Here is a 22,716-nt window from a genome sequence, read left to right as displayed (position 1 = left end):
TTTTTATTTTTTTTTTAACGGCCAACTAGACTAAGAATGAAAGCAAGGGTTGCTTTCCTAGCTGTCTGGTAAATCTCCACCCGGTTCCCTTCCTTGTATTCTCTACCCCATGTCTCTTCAACAATGTATCCATCTTTGGCCAACCCCATTAGCTCCTGGGCAGCAGTCATGTTTCCACTTCCTTTATGGTCCAAGGAAATCGTTTTCCAAAAGGCATCAAGATTGAATCACCATGAGAAATTGACTGCAGTGCAAGAAATAGGCAAACAATACGTTTAAATTACATTTCCTGAAACCTTGTTGGAAATGTTTTGGTGAGTACCTCTAAAATAACTAGGTTAGGTAAGCGCAATAGCTGCTGGCTGTTCCTTGTTCTATAAGCAGATGTTTCTCCCATATCTCAATCCAGTATATCGATATCACCTAGAAAATATGAATATGTGTTTATAGTTTGGAATGTGGCATGGATAGCTTGCCAAAAGTTAACACAATAGAGTTAATATGTTCTAGTTAAAATATTCACATTTTTAGATAGGAGAGAAATAGTTGAAATCCCATATTGTCTTGTCTACGTGATTAACAAAAATTGATTTATTTGTATGTTAAGGGGTGATTGCCAGAACACATTTATATTAATATTATTTATATTATTAATATATATGGCAGCGTTTCCCAATTGGAGTTCCACAGAACCCTAGGGTTCTGCGAGAACAAAATTGGGGTTCTGCGGTGATTTATTATACACTCGTTATCTAAATTAATTCATTAACACAATATAAAACACTATAGTATGTCACTAAATACAAAATACACTGATGAATCACTGTTGTATTCTGATGATTTCCTTCATAGTTCACTGGTTATCTGAACCAATTCATCAAAGTAGGTAAATCACTCATATTTCATCAAAGTAGGTAAATCACTCATATACTGGTCACTACATGTGTGGTACACAGATAAAAAGTAAATAAACTCCTTAACAATTCATCTATGGTACAAAAAGCTCATATATATATATATATATATATATATATATATATATATATATATATATATATACACACACATCCCAGGCTATGTACAATTATATACAGTAATTAGGTACAACGTATATACTGTGTATAAGTTCATAAATGCAAGAACTATCATCTGAAAAGTGAGAATTCTCATTTTGAAAAAAAGGATATTACATTGTGAGGAAATGTAAGTGGTAATAAACACAAATAATATATATATATATTTGTAATATTTTTTATTGAGTTTTGGCTAGTTGTAAACAAATTGTACAGTTGCAGAATTGCAGTAAATTTTTTTTCACATTTTTCACATTGTAGAAGTACATCACACTTCATCTGATAATAGTTATCCCCAACATATTGCTGAGGAGACATAATACACCATCATAACTTCATAACGTTTTACCATTGTAACCTGCAACTGCACCTTGGCTTTTAGTCATCTTACCCAGTCTTTGTGACTAGGTGTTACCATAGTTACACATGAGGGGGTGGAGGGAGGGGGGAAGGGTAAGAAGGTCGGTTTGTTTTTTCCAGGGAAGTGTTTCCGAATATTGGTTTATAGTGGAACTACGTGTACGTTTGGCATTGTTGTCGCCATTTTCCCACTTTTGCCATGCTGTTGGCCAAACTTTGTTTGCGGACCTCAGTCGCCTTGCCGCTGTCTCATAATGCTAGGTGGGTTTTTGCTCAGCCATTTCCTGCCTATAGCCATTAGCGCTGCAATGATAATGTGGTACGTTAGGTATAGGTCAACCCTTTGAAGCTCGTGTGGCATTGCTAACAGTAAATACGTTTCTGGAGAATGCGGTAGTGTATTGCCAGTAGATTCAGTTATGATATCTGAGATGTTCTCCCAAAAGGGTTTGAGTTCCGGGCAAGTCCACCAGATGTGGAGCATTGACCCTGGCTCATTCAGACATCTCCAGCAAGACCCTGACTTATTTTGATCAAGTTTGCGTAGCCTAGTGGGTACCATGTACCAGCGATATAGCACTTTCCTACTAGTCTCGATATGGGATGTGTTTAGTGTGAGGTTCTTGTGTGCCATTAGCAGTTTTGACCATACTTCGTTGCGTATAGTCTGGTTTAGATCTTTTTCCCATGCCCTCATGAAGCTTAGTTCCCCTGGTTGATCGTGTTTCTTGGTCAGTTTATACAGGAGTGACAGCATTTTTTGGGGTGGCTTTTGAGCCATACACACTTTTTCTATCTCCGTCAGTGTATAGACCTGCATTTGTGCGACATCTATACCAATATGTTTTCTCGCCCATGACTGTAGTTGTAGGTATGAGAAGTAAGCTTTAGGAGGAAGGTTAAACTGTTTGGTTCGAGAGTTAAAGTCCAGTAAGCAACCATTTGTCATTAAGTGGGATAGACGTGTGGCCCCATTTTTATACCACAGGCCGTGGTCAAATCCCGGAACAAGGAGTTGGAACGCTTGGATTTGTAGTGCCGGGGATATGTATGAGGCGGAATAGTGTTTCTTAATGTATTTGTCCCATATGAGGAGTGTTGCCACTGTAGTGGGGCATATATTTTTGTATTTCCGTCTTTTGTGCTTGGGCATCCAAGCTAAGATGGACATCGAGAATCCATCTGTGTTTGCAGTTTCTATTTGACTCCACATTGGCGGAGTTGTATAATAAAAGGTGGATATGAGTGTGCTCATCATGGCCGCTGTATAATATCTTGTGATATCTGGTGCCCCCATTCCACCCTCCTTAAAGGGACTTTACATGGTTTTGGCCGCTATTCTAGGTCGTTTCCCTCCCCAGATGAATTGATTTAAGGAATATTGGGAATCTTTAAATAACTGCCTTGGCAGCTCTATTTGGAGTGTTCTGAATAGGTACTGCAGTCTTGGCAGTATCATAATTTTTACTGCCGCTATTCTCCCTGTCCACAAAATGAATTTTCCCTTCCAGCTTTGTAGCTGTTGTTTAATTGCACTGAGTAGTTTTAAATAGTTTGCCTTGTACAGCTTTTGTGTCGTGGGTGTGAGGTCTATTCCTAGGAAGGTTAAATGGTCGTTTCGCCAGTCGTATGTGTGTTTGCTTTGTAGGTGGGTAAGTTGTGCTTTAGTGATGTTGAGGCCCAGAGCCTGTGTCTTAGTGATATTAAGTTTATAGTATGAGCAGTTGCTAAAGTTTGCTAGTATAGTTTGAAGTTGTGGCAGGGAGTTGGCAGGTTTAGACAGTGTAAGCATTACACCATCGGCAAACAGGGTGATCTTGTGTGTTTTCCCCCCTACTTGTGTTCCATGGATGTCGTGCAAGTCCCTTATGTGTTGGGCCAGAGGTTCCAGTGCTAGTATGTAAAGTAAAGGTGAGAGTGAGCAGCCCTGTCTGGACCCATTCGAAATGTGGAATGGCTTGGAGGTAAAGCCTCCATTAGCTATTTTTGCCTTCAGATTATCGTATAGCGCAGAGACCAGTGTAATGAAGCATTTGGGGAAGGCAAATCTTTGCAGCACAGCTTCCAGGTATCCCCAGTGTAGCCTGTCGAACGCCTTCTCAGCGTCTAGCGACAGTGGGTTCCCCCATTTTCTGGATCCTGTGTAAGATGTTGATTAGTTTCCTGGTCCCATCCGAGCCTTGCCTGCCTCGGACAAACCCTACCTGGTCATCTCGTATCAGTGTTGGTAAGATGTCTCCCAGCCTATTTGCATAAATTTTTGCTAATATTTTTAAATCTGTATTTAGGAGCGATATAGGGCGCAGATTCTGGCATTTGTGTGGTGGTTTTCCAGGTTTTGGCAGTGTTGTTATGTGGGCTAGCAGCATTTCTCTTGGTATAGTGCCTGTAGTTAGAATACTATTGTATAGTTTTTCTAGTTTGGGGGTTAGGATATGTGAGAAGATCTTGTAATACAATTCGTAAAGCCATCTGGGCCTGGTGATTTCCCTTTTGGGAGGGCTTTGATTGTGTGTGCAATTTCGCTTTGAGTAATGGGTTCTTCTAGTAGGGTCTGGTCTGCCTGCGATAGTTACTGCATTTGTGCTTCTTTTAGAAATGCGTCTATTTCCGTTACAAGTGGTTGGTGTGTGTGTTTATCTCTTTGTAGGTTATACAGTGTATCGTAATAGTCCGCCAGCATGTCATTTATATCATGTGGGTTATACATTTTGTTTCCCAGCAAGTTTATGAGAAATGGTATTTTTGAATTTGCCTTTTCTGCCGCAGGAGCGCTACCAAGGCTTTCCCTGCCCTGTTTCCCTGGGTGTATGTTTTTAGTTTCAGCCTATGTGACATGATGGCTGTAGTTCGAAGGTGTATATCATCCAATTTCCCCTATAGTTGGTCTATACGCTGCTGTGTGGAAGGGGATGTGTTTAGAATTTGCGCGGACGTTTCATCCATAAGTGATCTCAGGAGATCTATATACTCTTTCTTTGCTTGCCTATTTAGGTGGGATGCTTGGCTAATCAAGAGACCACGTATGGCTGCCTTATGCGTTTGCCATGTTGTGGCTAATGAGACATCGGGTGTTTCGTTTAGGGTAAAGAATGAAATTATCTCTTCGTTAAGTTTGGTTTTAAATTCTGGGTTGTGTAGGAGAGTGTCGTTTAGACGCCATGGTGTCGTCCCTCTGGATTGGAATTTGTCTCTTAAGGTTAGTTGTACTGGGTCATGGTCGGACCAGACTATATTTCCTATCTCACTATGCGTAGCATTTGATAACATGTCGTCTGAAATAAGTATGAAGTCAATTCTGGTGTATGTTTTATTTACAGAGGAGTAAAATGTGAATTCTCGATTGTTTGGATGCTGTGTCCTCCATATATCATAGAGATTGTGTTCCGAGGAGTTTCACAAGTGCTGTGGCCTGTTTGCACAATGTTTTGCGCCTAGGGGACGCGTCTTAAAGTGTAGTGTCTAATCGGGGTTGCAGAATGTGATTTAAATCTCTGCATATGATTGTGGGTGACTGGTGGGTGTTGGGGAGTTTATTTAATACCTTCTGTAAGAAATTTCTTTGGTTATTGTTTGGTCCGTAAACTCCCACCAAAGTATACAAGGTATCATTGATTTTACAGTGTAGTATAAGATATCTGCCCTGTGTGTCTTTTTTGAGACATAGAAGTTCGAATGATACTGAGGTGTGTATGAAAAATGAAACGCCTCTTGATTTGGATGAGTACGTTGGAGTAATATTGCGTGGGGTAATCTCTGCCTGGAAAGCTGGGCACTCTGTTGTGTACAAAATGAGTCTCTTGTACGCATAGTATATCTGACTTAGCGCGTTTTGCGTCCTCAATAAAGAGTCTCCTTTTGTGTGGTGTGTTTAGTCCACGTACATTAATGGTCTGTATTTTCATATTTTGTATGGGTTATGCAGTTAAGCTGCTTAGATCTCATTTGCTCTTGCCAGTTGCGTTCCCCTTGTTGAATAAGGGGGTACTGTGTTACTATTGTAACCGCAGGTGGTTCCCTTATTTACCACTATAATGTCTTAAAGCATAGAACTTAGTAGGGCTAACCATACAGATATCTTAGCCATAATTTTATATAGTTAGCGTAAGAGATCCTCTATTTAAAATATATAAATAATTGAGAATACAATATAAAATAAGGATTGTCTTGGAAGCAATACTTTTGTCTTTTTAGATATTTATTATATAAAAATATAAATAGACATATAAAATCCATTATAGCAGAGTTTATAAGATGAAATTAAATGCTTGCAAATATCATTAATAGGTTAACATACCCTTCTGAACATGTCATCATGTCAGCCTCTCTGTCATTTTAAGATGGAGCAGCGTCTGTCTAAAAGTCTCTCCTCTGTGTCTTAACATTTAAAAAGTACACCTATTTATACCTTAGGTGTCGTCATTTTACGGTCACTGTAGTTCATATATGAAAAAGTTACTTTTTTTTTTTTATTCATTTTAGGACCACCCTTAATTTGGCAAACATACAAGGCCATAACTAAAGGGTGCATACGTCATGGAAATTTTCCTGACTTAGTTCAAGATGGCATTTTAAAGTCTGAATAGCTTATCTGTTGTTTATACTAAGACGTAAGTGCACAGTCGTGGGAGATTCCCGGATTTGGGGAAGTTCCATTAACTTGGGGTTACCACAGTATATTGTGTACTGAAAGAGTCATAGGATAGCCTTGAAGCTTGTTTATGCATTATTGTTATTGTAATTCGTCTGGGACAAAATGGCACAAACATATTATGCACTGAGGTTATTGCTTAAAGAAACAGTTATGAAAAACAATATGTTCCATTTCTAACACCTTGTCAGTTTGCAATTTTATCTTAAAGACAAAGTACACAGTTTAAGAAATACAACATTTCATTCTAAAACTTGTAATATTTGCATTTGCCCATAACACTATTTTACATGGTGAATCGAATGTATCAATGTTATGGAGTTGCATCATGTGGGCGGATGGGTGGCGATATGGGTTTGGATTTTTTTGGTTCCATTGATGATTTGTGACCGACCATGGGTGTTTCAGGTTAGGGGAGAACAACTAGGGGAGGGTGTAAGAACTATGTACAGGGTGTCCCTTTCAGAGACTTTATATGTGTTTACCACATCTGGGGGGTAGGAGAGAAGGTTTTCTTCCATTAGCGTGGCTATTTCCTCACCTTCGTGTCGTGTTATTGTGTGCTGCCTCTTTCATTTGACTGGGCATATCGAGGCCTGTGGGTAGGATCTCAGTGTGGGTACTACAGGTAGAGGTTGGTTAGGGTCTGGACGTTCCCGTCTTAATTAGAGGTTGTTCTAGGGCTTGCTGTCCGATTTGGTTGGTAGGGCCGTGTATGCTGATTGTCCAGGTTGTATCTACTAGTGTCTGGCATGTGTGGGCCCGGCATATGAATGTAACAGCAGTAAAATACATCACAGACATTCCATTGTAAAACATGACATGCTGTAAACTTTGTCTGGTGTGATCTATCCAGCTCGTCCCCACCACCCCCCCCACCCATCCCCCCCGCCGCCCAAGAGACCATATAAATCCCCGGGAGCCGCTTCGGTTCCCACACGTTCAGAGCCTAAGCCGCTGAGCCCCTTGTTACCTTGCAAGACCTGTTAGCAAGGTGTATGCAATTCAACCTGTCGTGGTGATTTCAGAGTCTCGGGGGCCTGCTTTGGGCCTCAGGTTGTGGAGGTGTGTTCCGCGCCACTCTGGTGGAGTGTTCGTACCGCATGTCCGAGGTGGAAGCCACACAGGCCTCGTCGTCCACAGACCTGGGGGGAGAAGAAGGAGTGCAGGGAGGGAGAAGGGGAAGGGACCACACTGTTTTAAGGTATTGGTCCAGACCGGGGACCCCCGCAAGTAGCCACTGCTCTGCTTGCGCCTCGTTACAGGGATGGCGGGGGCCCTCGATCCGGTGTTGCGTACCCAAGGAGGTCCCTGTTTAGGAAGCTTATGTCCAACTTTAATCGGTATAATCCCACGTTCCGCATATGAAGGAGAGAGTTACGTTAGGTTATGTGTCCATAGTTTATATCTGAGCAGTTTTGTGTTCAGAAGGGCTTTCGCCTGCGAACCAGTATTCCATCTGGTTTTAATGTTTCTCGTGAGCCTTTTTCTATTCCAGTTTGAGTGTTCCTGCTTGTTGTGTGGACTGGTCGGTCAGATCCACCGGCATGCTCCAGGCCTGCAGTTTCTTCAGACCGTCCTCAGGGGTGTGTATCACCGTTGTGCCTCCGTCTTTCGTGACAATCAATTTTGTAGGAAATCCCCACCTGTATCGCATGCCGTGCGATCTCAATGTGTTGGTGACTTGGTGGAAATCTTTCCTTTTCCGTAGTGTGGCGGCCGATAGATCCGCGTAGATTTTGACCGTGTGGTACTCGGCCGGTGGCTTAGCTCTTAATCTGCTACCCCGGAGGATGTGTTCCTTTATGTGGAAATAATGGGCACGTAGCAATATATCCCTTGGTACTGTTTGCGGGAGATGTCGGGGTTTTGGGATGCGATGTACCCGATCCACTAGTAGCATGTCTGCAGGTATCTCCGGTGCATGCCCGTGCAGGAGGTTTCGTACATATGCCGGTAAGTCGTTGTTAGCGATGTCCTCAGGAATTCCTCTCAGGCGTAAATGATCTTCCATATCCGCCATTTTTTCTTCCATAGTGTTAATCTTTGCTGCCATGCGTTCCAAATTTGTGGCCAAATCATTATGCGCCGTGGCAAATTTGTCACATTTGTCCTCCATGTGCGACGTCCGTTTTCCCAGCTCCTGGATGTCTTTTCACAATGAGTCTGCTGTGTGTTGCCATGTGGTGATTAATTTAGTAGACAGGACCTCCAAAGCTGCTGTAAGGTCGGCTTTTGTGATCTGTCGTGTCTGATTGTACGTCTAGGTCACTGCTGTGCATGCCGTTGTCCGATTCAGGATCTTCGGCTGCTTTTGAGGCCTGTGCAGCCTGGGCCGCAGAAGTCTGTTTTTGGCTGAAAAAATTGAGATTATCCGGTTTCACCGAGCTCCTCTTGCTTTTGTGGTGGGACATTGTTGTGCTGTAGTGTCAGATGCAGCTTTAGGCTTTAGGATTGTGCTGGATTAGGTGCCCTAGTGCCGGAGCAAGTTTTCATGCAGCCATCTTGCTCCGTGGTTAGCCACGCCCCACACATAATATTTTATAAAAATTATAAAAATTAATTAATATTTATTAGTATCAAAAATCTATATTTTGGTACTGTTTTCCTTTGATTGATTTACAGCGAAGAGTTATTTTAATTTTTATGGAACGTGGAGTAAGTTTATTAGAGTATTTGTATTTCACACATTAATCACAACCAATTCAAAAATATATAATTTATTGTGATATATAATTAATAATATGTAACATGCATGACAATAATCAGTGAATATTTAGGTATAACAATAGTATAAAATATGATGACAATTATGGCAACAATAACCACAACACAGATCATTCCTAAACCACTTGTCTTAAGGTGATGAGAATTTTAGTCTACATTATTCATAAGTAGGTTCAATATTCCTAGCATATATTAGTACGAATTTCAGTACATGAATAATCAATAAGCTTTCAGCAGCAGTATCTATCAGCATAACTTAGATTAATTTCCAAAGGAGTAACATGCAAAAATTACATATTATACCTGAATTTAATCAACAATTATTTTAAAATAAATCTATATTTCTGCAATGTTCCAGGAATCTTCCAGAGTTATGCTTTAGAATTCCATGACATCCAGAATGTAACACAGAGCTTTACGCAGCACAGCTCCAAGTTGTAAAAACTAGATGCTGATAGGCAGTTAGACTCAGTACTCAGAGAATTAACTCACTCACTGCTGGCTATAATTCTCACGAAGTAAACACTTAAGCATTGCAAACAATATATACAATGTTTCACTTCACAAATAATCAACTTAACTATCCTCTATGCTACAACTTATCCTATCCTCTCCATCCAGAAACCAAAGAAAAAAGTTCTACGTTTTTAATTGTTTTGCTGCAGATAATTAACTTTTACATGGCTATTTCAAAGATAAATGAATATCTCTGGATATTAGATTGAAATGCTACACTTGGCAAATTACCAGTAAATCATACAAAATTCTCATTCACCTGCAGCCTGGATTTTGAATGATATATACTTCCCTTAGCTAAATATGATGTCAAAAGTTTTGAAATCTGATCAGCATTACTTAGGTATAGTTTTGCTTTTAGTAAAAATGAATTACATTAAATTAAACCAGCATAAACACCACTTTTTTTTAGTAGAATATTCTTTAGGTAGGCTGGAGATATGATCCAATGGATGGTGAATGCAAGTAAGAGCTTTTAGAGAGAAATTTAGCAGGAAGTTAGCAGTTCTGTAAAATGTTAGTCATATTCCCAAGAGTGGAAGTAAGGATGTGTCCAGAAGTGTGTTCCCTTGTCTGATCTGATGATGATTTGATGATGTTCTGAAGATCTCTTAAAAGTATTGTGTTCAACGTTTAAAGAAATGTCTATCTTTACTCTTTCATGTGGTCTTTTTGAAGTGACCAATTGGATTAGATGGGTGTACCTTTTTCTAATGACCAATTTTACAAACATGTATCAGTAAATAGTGTCATTGCATTACAATAAATGTAATTACTAATTCCAACTACCACTTTGTCTAAGGGGTTAATTGAAATCCATGACGGAAATTATATAGAAATTCACTATCGTTATAGCTAATTCATCATGGCTGGCTGTCACACACCAAAAGATTCGGGTAGACTATCAGTCTCTTTTTCATGCTATTTTTTGACGCGTCTGGACTTTGGTTCAACTCACGTATTACAACGGGTCTTGTACTAATATAGACTTTCCTAAAAGAAAAAATAATTACTAACAGGGAGTATTCCTTCTTGGTAATTTTAATCTGCGTCTAGACTTTCTATTTACACTGTCCCATTGTATGGAACTAAGTGTGTCTGTATTAGTAATATGTGATAACATATAATATGAAAATTAACATATGCTATATACATGTCTTTTACACACATTCAGCTAATGTTAGCTTTAGTAAAAATGATATCTATTCAATAGGTTCTACCTATGAATATACTATATTTTTCCACATATATATCTAAAATTGGGGGGAATGTCACTGCAGGGTTTTTTAAAAAAAAAAAAGGCACTTGTGCGTGGGGCCTATATTAAGATGGCGCCTGCCCACACACATACATGGCCTTCCTCCCACCAATCCACTTCCTAGTATTCACTTATGTATCTAATTTAGCCTGTATATATTTGGAAGTTTTTTTGTTACTGTTTGTGTCTTGATCCTGAGCAAAGTCCACGAGTTGGACTGAAACGTCGATCTAATTTTAATGAATTAAATAAAGCATTGAAGATTTTTATCTCCAACCGTGAGTGCAGCTAAGTTTATTGTTTTATATATATATATATATATATATATATAAATATATATAAAATCGTAGAAGCTTGGCACTCTCCCTTGTAGAATTCTTTATATAATTGCCCAGGTGCTATCCACGTCCAATATAAAAAAAATAATAATCAAGGATGCACTTGCAGGACTTAAAGTGGAAAAATGTGATTTTAAAAAAAACCGTCAGGGTTGAAACTTTTTTGCTGAATGTAATTATATTACATAAAATCACATTTTTCCACATCAAGTCCTGCGAGTGCATCCTTGATAATTTATATATATATAATTACATAAAAAGATAGCTTGGCACTCACCCTTTCTTCCCATACAAAAATAAAGATTATTGCCCTGGTGAAATCTCACATTGAGAATATATAAAAACTGAAAAAGAGATGCAATCTGCGGTCTTCAATAAGTGAAATGGTATTTAATCCATAAAAAGGTTTACATGTGTTCGATCAACGTTTCGACCCGTTCGGGTCTTCCTCAAGATCAATGTGTTACCAAAACTCTATATTTAAGAAATTTGTAAATGTACTCACCAATAGTGATAGAATCCCTCAGCCCCTCAGTGAGAACCCGGAAGTGAATGCTGTCGGTCATGTGACGTGACCTGATTGGGACGTGATGACGTGATCTGGGCTTGCTAGGATACAGATACACATGCATATTAAAATATCGGTCTATTCATATCCGTATGCATAGTTGAGAGTGACTCAGAATCAAGTGGATTAATGTAGTAGATTAGTCTGCTGGTTACTAAATCTTAGCCAAACCTGGTAAGATACTCAGTGAAAGTAAAGAACTGTTTAAAAACTCTGTACAAGCATGCCATAAACTGTATATACACAAATAAGGTGAACAATGGTAAAAAAAAAAGTAAAAAAATCATACCAGTGCACGGCCAAAACCCATAGTTATGTGTATTATAAACATAAAGTTAAAAACATTGTAAATGCCATGGAAAGACTTTAAGAAAAATATTAACTGTGTATTAACAGTATATTCTGAATCAAAGACCTGACCCTGCTCCAAGACATAATACCCTAAATCAAAAAGACATAAGTCACATACAATATTTGCTAAAATTCAAGATTTTCCTAGTCTTGATGTCAGAAAATATAGATTTTATTAAAGACAGGAGGCGAGTATTATGCATTAACTTTGTTTACTCAACTCCGGCAGCAAAGACATTTTTTCAATAAAGTTTAGTGAATAAAAAAGATAAAACAACAGAGTAACTGAAATGGAATGCTGGTAGCCAATCAGCATCCAGCATAGTCCATATAGTGAATGATCCCCAATATTCTCCCTCTTTCGAGCTGCGAATCTAAAAGAAGTGTCTAGTAGAGTAACTCCAAGGATAGAATGACGAAACTCCAAACAGGATTAAGCTGAAATATAAATAACAGGGTGGGTTAATGGGAGGGACGTCAAGACTAGGAAAATCTTGAATTTTATAACAAGACAGGAGGCTCGTATTATGCATGTTCAAAGCTATGTAGTCATAAAATAAAAAAGCTATGTACTCATAATATATTATTTTTTAAACATGCAGGCTAGGTCTAAAATAAAACTGTTTACATGTAGATTCTGAAGACCAATCTGCAGTTTTTAACAGATCTGATAAAGAGCCTCCTGCTTGAAACACTTTAGTAGTCACAGCTCCTCTTGATGAGTGAGCTCCAAACATTGAAATATTAATACCTGCCATAGACATAATTTGTCGTACCCATCTAGCTAAAGATGTAGAGGAGACAGGCAGAAAAGGTTTACGAAAAAAGATTAGTAATTGCAAGAAATTAGAATCAATTTCGAATCAAAGAGGTTTTAAACTCATATGTTTGAAGACAACTAACAACACATAGAAGAGGATGGTCAGAAAATGAAGGATAGAATACAGTGCGGAGATTAGTTTTGGTACATCTAACAATAGAAAAATTAACACCATCAGGAGTATATTGTCCATTATTTAAGTCTAAAGCCTTAACGTCAGAAACTCTTTTGAAAGAGATGAGACATAGTAATGTGGCAAGCTTAAACGAAACCAATTTTAAGGATAATGAGTCATTGGCACCCCATGATTCTATCAACTGGAGTACCAGAGTAACATACCAGGTCGAATTATATTTAGGGCATGGAGGACGTTTAAATCAGATACCCTTCATAAGTCTGCAGACTAGAGGATGTTTACCCACAGCAAAAAATTCAATAGGGTCATGATTCGCTGAGATAGCAGATCTATAGACATTAATGGTGCGATAAGCTTTCCCTGAGTCAAATGCTTCTGAGAGAATGTCTCTAGTAGTGTTTGTAAATTCACTATGAGATTCGAATGACCCGAAAATGAGAGATGCAATCAAGGCCCGACAGCAGTAGAGGATGAAAATTTCCCTCCGGATCTCAAAGAGAATCCTGACGCATCTGTATGAGTCGTGGGTAGTCTATCAGCATGCTGAGAAGCTGAGAAGCTGAGGGAACCATGGTTGTGATGGCCATAAAGGGGTTATAACTACTAAGGTCGATTTCTGGGACCATGCTTTCAGAAGTACCCGGGATATCATCGTAAACGGGATAAAAGCATAATTGATTCTGACTTTCCAACATTGGAGGAAAGCATCTTGATCTACTGCTCTACTGCTCTACTGGATCTGGACGACAACTGAAAAAGGTTTCTAGTTGGCGATTGAGTCGTGATGCAAAGAGGTCGTATTGAAATGGACCCCACAGAGCAAGTAGTCATTGGAAGATGTTGGGACCCAACATCCAGTCGCTGTAATCCACTAAGAAACTGGAATTCCAACCTGCTACTATATTGGAAAGGCCGGGAAGGCATTCTGCTCCTAACGTTATGTTTCTATCGAGGCAAAAATGTCATAATTCTTTGGCAATGTCGGCCAGTTGCTTGGATTTTGTACCTCCTAAGCGATTTAGATATTTGACTGCTGATATTTTGTCCATCTTGAGAAGGATACAAGAATGGGATTTGTGTTTCGCAAAACTGCATAGAGCGAAAAACCCTGCCATGAGTTCCAGGCAGTTTAAATGCATATTCGTCTCTTCTAGACACCATTTGCCTCCTGTGGAATTGCCTCCACAATGGGCTCCCCAGCCTAATCGACTTGTGTCGGATTCTATAGTTAGGTCTGGGAATGACGTGGAAATGGCTTTCCCGTGCCAAATTTGAACGTGATCTAACCACCATGATAGTTCTGTTCTTGTCTCTGAAGTTAGAGAAATCTCATCTGAATAGAGGAGACCGTTGCGTAGATGTTCTCTTTTCAATCTTTGAAGAGCCCTATAGTGAAGAGGGGCTGGAAAGATAGCCTGGATCGAGGCTGATAAAAGACCTACAATCCGTGCTAAAGGCCTGATGGAAATTAATTCCTTCTTTAGAACTGACCTGATCTCTTTGCAAATCGTTTTCAATTTCTGTGATGGAAGGCTGAGAGTGGCTAAATTGGAATTCACTAGAAATTCTAAAAATTATATCTCCTGAGAGGGAGTTTGCGGTATACAACAGCTTTGAAACACAACTTGGGAAAAGATGCAAAGCCAGTGAACTACTAATGGACAGCTGTTTCATTGTTAATGCAAATCATCAGAATGAGTTTGGTTACTAGTTTGCTATTGAGGCTTGGTAGTGCTTGGGAAGCAAAAACCAAAAAAGGTTATGGTGGGGAACTAATTGTGAATGAAAACCCCTTCCACCTGAAGTCTGTGGATAGACTTGCTTTTCCCATAGAAATCACAAATGTGCAGTGATGTTACTACCGCAAAGGATTCTGGGTGGACATATGCAAATTAGTATAACAAAGAATCAAATTTTTGCCTCATTCCATTTTCCACGTGGATTCCTTTGAGTCTGTGTTTGTTGTATACAACAGCTTTAAACACAACATGGGAAAAGATGCAAAGCCAGTGAACCACTCGTGTGGGAAAAGCAAGTTTTATGGCTTGACTGGTGTGCAGATTTTTGTTTAACATTGTATAAACTCTGTGTGGACGCGGGTGAGAATATATATGTATTTTATTATTTATACAGCGCCAGCAAATTCCGTATATATACGGAATTTGCTGGCGCTGTATAAATAATAAAATAATTTTATATATATATATATATAGATATATATATTAACCATATATGTATGTTTAATTATATATTCTCACCCACTTTGGTTTCTATGGGTAAGAAATGCCTTATCTCTAATTGTTTACATTTTTCACATTCCAATAAGTTTGGTCAGGCAGTGAATAGAATGTAGAAAAAGAAAAGAATATGTCTGTCTTTTGCATTCTGTTACAAAATGGAGTCAAATCTAAAGTTGTGACTTTACAGTATAATTTAATTTTATCCTTGACAACACTCATTTATATAACTCCCACATATTTGTTGCCTATATAATGGATTTAACAGATCATCATGGCTGCCACCATGTTAACCTCATACCATAGCATGGGAATCCTCATTTAAAAAAAAAAGGTGGATCTCCTATTTCAAAAGAGGGGCCATTACCCAATTTGTATGTTTTTACTGCGGTTTTACAGTCATATTTAGGGCCTTTAAAGTTACCTAGCATACAGGTGATTGCAATTTATTTGGAATCCCCCTGCATTCAAACCTTTTGTTTAATAAAAATACTTCTCTTTCATATAAAAGATGATGTGTGAGTGTGATGCTGTCTTTAGACTCTATCGCTCCATACTGTAAACCCATTAGGTAGTTCAATAGTATTTCTCATTATAGTGACCCTCCAGTAACAAGGGTGTGAAAACACTCACTGGAAAACATTATTTCCCTTCTTTCCAAAATGGGCTTATACTCTGTGTATTTTAATAGGCCCTTACTGTGTATTTTAATAGGCCCTTACTAAAAACCTTTAGGGAGCAGGTGATCCTTATTACCAAGATGATCATCTGCATATTCAGCTCTTTTACAGGAAGGTTACCTTATCGCCTTAGGCAATATAGAGTTAGACATAAGGACTACCTTCCTCAGTTTTGGCACTTGCTTCAGGGCAATTTACCACCTCGAATATGGCAATACTCTGCAAAGAAGGAGGAAAATCCTCTAATTTGAAAAATAATGATCTGTCTTTTTTCTTTCCTCTAGGTGGTGTGGTGATAGATATGTGAGAAACAGATGAGGAGCTCCCCCTTACACCATAGCATTACAGAAATTTAATGTTACCATTCACTGCTACAATTGGTGCTTAAATTGGTATAATTAGGAGGGATCCTATGACAAAGTGTCATCCATTGCATTTCAGAGTTCAAGAACAGTTTGGATGACAACACAAGGACTCATCAACAATACGCATGTAAATATAAATATTAAGGTTTATAATTTACTTACACTAAGAATACATACTTTTTACCAAATATGCAATTTTTTTTATTTAAAAAAAAAAAAAATTCTCTAACCTTTTTTTTTAACTCGGAAGCTTGGCTATCAACAAGTCCGAGTCATTTAATTCTCAGCACAACTGTAATAATATACCATTATTTACATCTACATTTTTGCAAGATTGTGCTTAGTACTGTCAAGATCAAAGCAGAGTAAAAAATATCCCTTCTCACTATTTTGTCACCATCTCTTACCCTTATAGGCATGAAAATGGAAATTCATTCTGTTATGCAGAGATAATGTTGCTATGGTTATAATTCTGTAAAGGTAAAGTAGATTTATCAAAATAATTGGAGGCATGATTCTCCATTAAGGTCAGTGATTGCAAAGACAGTCTGACACAAAATGACTGAACTTTTAATTTACTATTTTCACTCCCATGAATGGATGTTCAGATGAAATATGCTGACAGAACATATGAATGACATGGCAATTCTTTAGCTTGAAATTTTAATATGTCAATTCATTTGGATATTTTATGCAGCAGGAGTGTATTCTACCTCCAACTAAATGTATTTTCCTATGATGGATGAAGACACATTTCTAAAATGGTGATGCGTATTACCTTCTGAAGTCTTAAGAATGACTAGTTACTATATGTATAATTGGTGCAAAATACAATGTGCTAGATTAATTAAAATGTATTGCTAGATTTATGCTCAACTAAATAGTTATAATATTAATTCAAAAAATTACATATTTTGTAGGCAATATGTTTTATATTATGCTTATGTTTTCAGTTACTACAAATTTAAAGTAATCCAAACATGATATTATATCCTTATTGAAGTCTTGGACCATCGCCAGAAATCAGGTGACCGAATGGACAGGCACCATCTTTGCAACTCTTTGATTAAACTGTTCATTAATATGTTAAGCCCTTTATAATTCCTATAATTCACTACCAAAACATACCCAAAATTCGTTTTTTGGTGTCCTTGAAATAAATGTTTAAAGAGACACTGAGCATAAATGCAACTTTAATGCATTTGATATATTTTTTCCTCATTATTATACTGTATTTTTTTGGTTGATTTCTTACCTGAAGTACTTCTGGGTGTCACTCTCCATCCCTTCCAGCCTTCAGGAAATATGGAGAGCTCTTGTTAGCTCTATAGAGATAAACCCTGTATGTCTGAGTAGAGTCAGGGAGCAGCACCCAACAGACCCCATTTAAGAATTTGCTCTGTAGTGGTTATTGTTCTTGGAGTGTTTTAATGATCTGTGCCACCCTCGGTGATATGAAACGTACTCATTTACAATAAAAACTGTCTGCTTATTTATGATTCCAAGCTGCATTTTGATTCGATTATATGAGGTCTCAGTTTTACAATTTCATTTATAAAACAGCCATTTTCTTTGGAATAATTTAAGCATATTTTACTACTGTTTTTGCAGACTGATGGAAACTGTTTATTTACAGTATTGTAAGCATTTCTTTTTCCCCAGGGTGTGGATTGTGCAGTGAATATAGCAGCACATCTGAATTGCAAACAACAGTGGAATTTTTCCTTAATGTAATGGGCTGTAAAATGTTAATATACTTTATGTAAGATACTAATTAAAATATTTTTTTTTACTAAATACCATACATAAAAACCTTTATAAATAGTGATCTAGCTGCATTTGTTTTTTTATGCTTGTTGTCTGTAATTAAATACAAGTCTTACAATCTGAACTACAAGATTAGAACATTGACATACAGTGTATTCTAACAGGGTTATTCACTAAACACCAGAACTTGCCAGGAGAGTCAAAATCCAGTGAAGATAGACAAAGTCTGTCTGCAGTGGCAATTCTCATATTTACTGAAGCCAATTCTGGTTGGAATTCAGTCAACCTGACAGAATCTGCAACAATCGACATGATGCATTTTGTGTCTGGTTTAAAATATTTTTTTTCATCCGAAACCCATGTAATGTATAGGATTCAGAATAACTACAAAGCACCAATTTTGAACTGAATAGAGAATTAATGCACCCAGCAGGATATACATTAGCAAATTATTGTTCACTTACTTTTTGGAAAGCAAATAATAATTTAGAGTACTATTTGCTCACTGGCAGTACTATAAAAAAGAGTCTTGGCAATGTGTGGCAGCTCGCCCCCACTTGCTAGCCAGTGGAGCCAGTAAAAAAAACAAAAAACAAAACAAAAGGGAGGTGTCAAATGTCTCTCATACCTTAACCTGCCATGCCACAGTTGGGGGAATGTCTACTTAACATAGAGAAATCAGGTATTGCTCACTGTAAATAAAAGCTAGCAACTGAGCGTTTGGTGAGGGCTTAACATACAATGAGGGGGGTGAACAGGTCGCTGGGTGGGTGAGTAGCCTATAAGAGAGTCTATAAAAAAAGGGGGGGGGGGGATAAAGATCTCCCAGTCTCACCTATGGATAGCCAATAAGAGTGTTATCATATAATTATCTGGGGGGAGAGGTATGACTAATTGTCCCCTCCAGCTCCCATACATGGACAGAGCTGGGGACTATTAAATATTAAACAGGGTGGTAGACATAGGCTTTGGGTGAGTGTAAAATGTGATAAGGGGCATAAGGCAGTCCTGGCAACAATAACCACTACAACAGGCAATATTGGTAATGCTGCTTGGAATGTTTCTTTAAGAGTAAACAATCAATCTCACTTCTGGAATAGAATATTTTGTAAAATCACATGTTGATTTTGTAGATATGATCACAATTTGCCACAGTAAGTCTTAAAGTGCTAATTATATTCTCCCCCTATCTTTTATTATTGCAGACTAATGCCTCATCTCAGAATATACAAAGATCAAGCACATTTAGAGAGAAAATAGAGAAAAGGACATTATGAAATTAGGTTATTGCTTTAACAGATGTGATACTATTATAATAACTTTTTTATTGTCTGTATATATTCAACGTTGCTAGTTATTCTCTACCTGATATTCAAAGCTTAATGGAAAACCAATTCCCTTTTTGTGCCATTTGCGAGGTACATTATTTTGTAACAAATTTCCTGTAATACTTATAACTGTTCTTGTCTAATTCTTCTTTGATAATTTTTTTCCTCTCAAATCTTTAGAATATTCTAACTTATCATGTTTTAGTACATTGATTTTTTTTTTTTAAAAGGGTAGCAGAGAAAGCTAAATTATAGTTATAATATATGTGATAGCAATAAAAAGTTATATTATTACAGTATAAGTTACTTCTTTCACACATACTGGAACTCTTAAGACTTTACTTAGCCCCATCCTCCTATCTTTTTTTCAGAATTACAGTGGAGTTCATGTAGTACAATAGACAGTGGTATTATTGGTGAGTAGTGATGTACCGAACTGTCCGCCGGCGAACAGTTCCCGGCGAACTTAGCGTGTTCGCGTTCGCCGCGGCGGGCGGACACATGCGCAGTTCGATCCGCCCCCTATTCGTCATCATTGGGCAAACTTTGACCCTGTGCCTCTCGGTCAGCAGACACATTACAGCCAATCAGCAGCACTCCCTCCCTTCCACACCCTCCAACCTCCCTCCCAGCATCCATTTTCCATTCATTCTGAAGCTGCATGCTTAGTGAGAGGAGGGAAAGTTTAGCTGCTGCTGATTAGATAGGGAAATTGATAGCTAGGCTAGGGTATTCAGTGTCCACTACAATCCTGAAGGACTCATCTGATCTCTGCTGTAAGGACAGCACCCCAAAAAGCCCTTTTTAGGGCTATAACATCAGGCTGCTTTTTTTTTTTTTTTTTTTCCTGTGTAATGTAATTGCAGGTGCCTGCCTGCCAGCTTCTGTGTGAGGTTCACATTGGATACTGTGCCTACTTGCCCAGTGCCACCACTCATATCTGTTTTAACAATAGGTTAAGCTTTACATTTAAAATAAATATTTTTTTTTCACTGTAATAGAAGTGCAGTTGCCTGCCTGCCAGCTTCTGTGTGAGGTTCACATTGGATACTGTGCCCACTTGCCCAGTGCCACCACTCATATCTGTTTTAACAATTGGTTAAGCTTTAGATTTAAAATAAATAATTTGTTTTCACTGTAATAGAAGAGCAGTTGCCTGCCTGCCAGCTTCTGTGTGAGGTTCACATTGGATACTGTGCCTACTCATATCTGTTTTAACAATTGGTTAAGCTTTAGATTTAAAATAAATACCGTATATACTCGAGTATAAGCCGACCCGAATATAAGCCGAGGCCCCTAATTTTTCCCCCAAAAACTGGGAAAACTTATTGACTCGAGTATAAGACTAGGGTGGGAAATGCAGCAGCTACTGGTAAATTTCTAAATAAAATTAGATCCTAAAAAAAATATATTAATTGAATATTTATTTACAGTGTGTGTATAATGAATGCAGTGTGTGCGTATGAGTGCAGCGTGTGTGTGTATGAGTGCAGCGTGTGTGTATGAGTGCAGCGTGTGTGTATGAGTGCAGTGTCTGTATGAGTGCAGCGTGTGTGTGTATGAGTGCAGTGTGTGTGTGTATGAATGCAGTGTATGAATGCAGTGTGTGCAGGGCCGGTGCAAGGATATTTGCCCCCCCCCATATGTCCTGACCTCCCCTCCTCCTCCCTCAGTGGTCCTTACCTCCCCACCCCCGTGTTCCTTCACCCCCCTCCCCCAGTGGTCCTGACTCACCCCTCCCCTAGTGGTCCTTACTTCCCCCTCCCCTCCCCTAGTGGTCCTTACTTCCCCCTCCCCTCCCCTAGTGGTCCTTATCCCCCCCTCCCTCCGCTAGTGGTCCTTATCCCCCCCCTCCCTCCCATAGTGGTCCTTATCCCCCTCCCTCCCATAGTGGTCCTTATCCCCCCCCCTCCCTTCCTCCCATAGTGGTCCTTATCCCCCCCTCCCTCCCATAGTGTTCCTTTTCTCCCCCCCTCCCTCCCATAGTGGTCATTATCCCACCCCTCCCTCCCATAGTGGTCCTTATCCCCCCCCCTCCCTCCCATAGTGGTCCTTATCCCCCCCCTCCCTCCCATAGTGGTCCTTATCCCCCCCCTCCCTCCCATAGTGGTCCTTATCCCCCCCCTCCCTCCCATAGTGGTCCTTATCCCCCCCTCCCTCCCATAGCGGTCCTTATACCCCCCTCCCTCCCATAGTGGTCCTTATCCCACCCCCTCCCTCCAATAGTGGTCCTTATCCCCCCCTCCCTCCCATAGCGGTCCTTATACCCCCCCTCCCTCCCATAGTGGTCCTTATCCCCCCCCTCCCTCCCATAGTGGTCCTTATCCCCCCCTCCCTCCCATAGCGGTCCTTATACCCCCCTCCCTCCCATAGTGGTCCTTATCCCACCCCCTCCCTCCCATAGTGGTCCTTATCCCCCCCCCTCCCTCCCATAGTGGTCCTTATCCCCCCCCTCCCTCCCATAGTGGTCCTTATCCCCCCCCTCCCTCCCATAGTGGTCCTTATCCCCCCCTCCCTCCGATAGTGGTCCTTATCCCCCCTCCCTTCCATAGTGGTATAGTGGTCCTTATCCCCCCCCTCCCTCCCATAGTGGTCCTTATCCCCCCCCTCCCTCCCATAGTGGTCCTTATCCCCCCCCCTCCCTCCCATAGTGGTCCTTATCCCCCCCCTCCCTCCCATAGTGGTCCTTATCCCCCCCCTCCCTCCCATAGTGGTCCTTATCCCCCCCCTCCCTCCCATAGTGGTCCTTATCCCCCCCTCCCTCCCATAGCGGTCCTTATACCCCCCTCCCTCCCATAGTGGTCCTTATCCCACCCCCTCCCTCCAATAGTGGTCCTTATCCCCCCCTCCCTCCCATAGCGGTCCTTATACCCCCCCTCCCTCCCATAGTGGTCCTTATCCCACCCCCTCCCTCCCATAGTGGTCCTTATACCCCCTTTTTTTATTTTTTTTTTTTTTTTATTATTATTATTTATTTTATTTTTTTTTCGTCCCCCCTCCCTGCTTGATACATGGCAGGGAGGGGGGCTCTCCTTCCCTGGTGGTCCAGTGGCAGTTCAGTGGGGGGGACAGGGGGGCTGGCAGAGCTGTACTTACCTGTTCTGCAGCTCCTGTCAGCTCTCTCCTCCTCTGCGCCGTCCGTGCAGCTCCTTCTATCAGCTCACACTGTAAGTCTCGCGAGAGCCGCGGCTCTCGCGAGACTTACACTGGGAGCTGACCGAGGTGCTGAACGGACGGCGCGGAGGAGGAGAGAGCTGACAGGAGCTGCAGAACAGGTAAGTACAGCTCTGCCAGCCCCCCTCTCCCCCCAGTCTGTATTATGGCAATGCAAATTGCCATAATACAGACTATGACTCGAGTATAAGCCGAGTTGGGGTTTTTCAGCCCAAAAAATGGGCTGAAAAACTCGGCTTATACTCGAGTATATACGGTAATTTGTTTTCACTGTAATAGAAGAGCAGTTGTCTGCCTGCCAGCTTCTGTGTCAGGTTGGATGCCTTGCCCATTTGCACAGTCAGTGCCACCACTCATATCTGTTTTA

This window comes from Pelobates fuscus, chromosome 5 (assembly GCF_036172605.1).
Source record: "Pelobates fuscus isolate aPelFus1 chromosome 5, aPelFus1.pri, whole genome shotgun sequence".
Classification (NCBI taxonomy): domain Eukaryota; kingdom Metazoa; phylum Chordata; class Amphibia; order Anura; family Pelobatidae; genus Pelobates; species Pelobates fuscus.
This window is presented reverse-complemented; position numbering follows the sequence as displayed.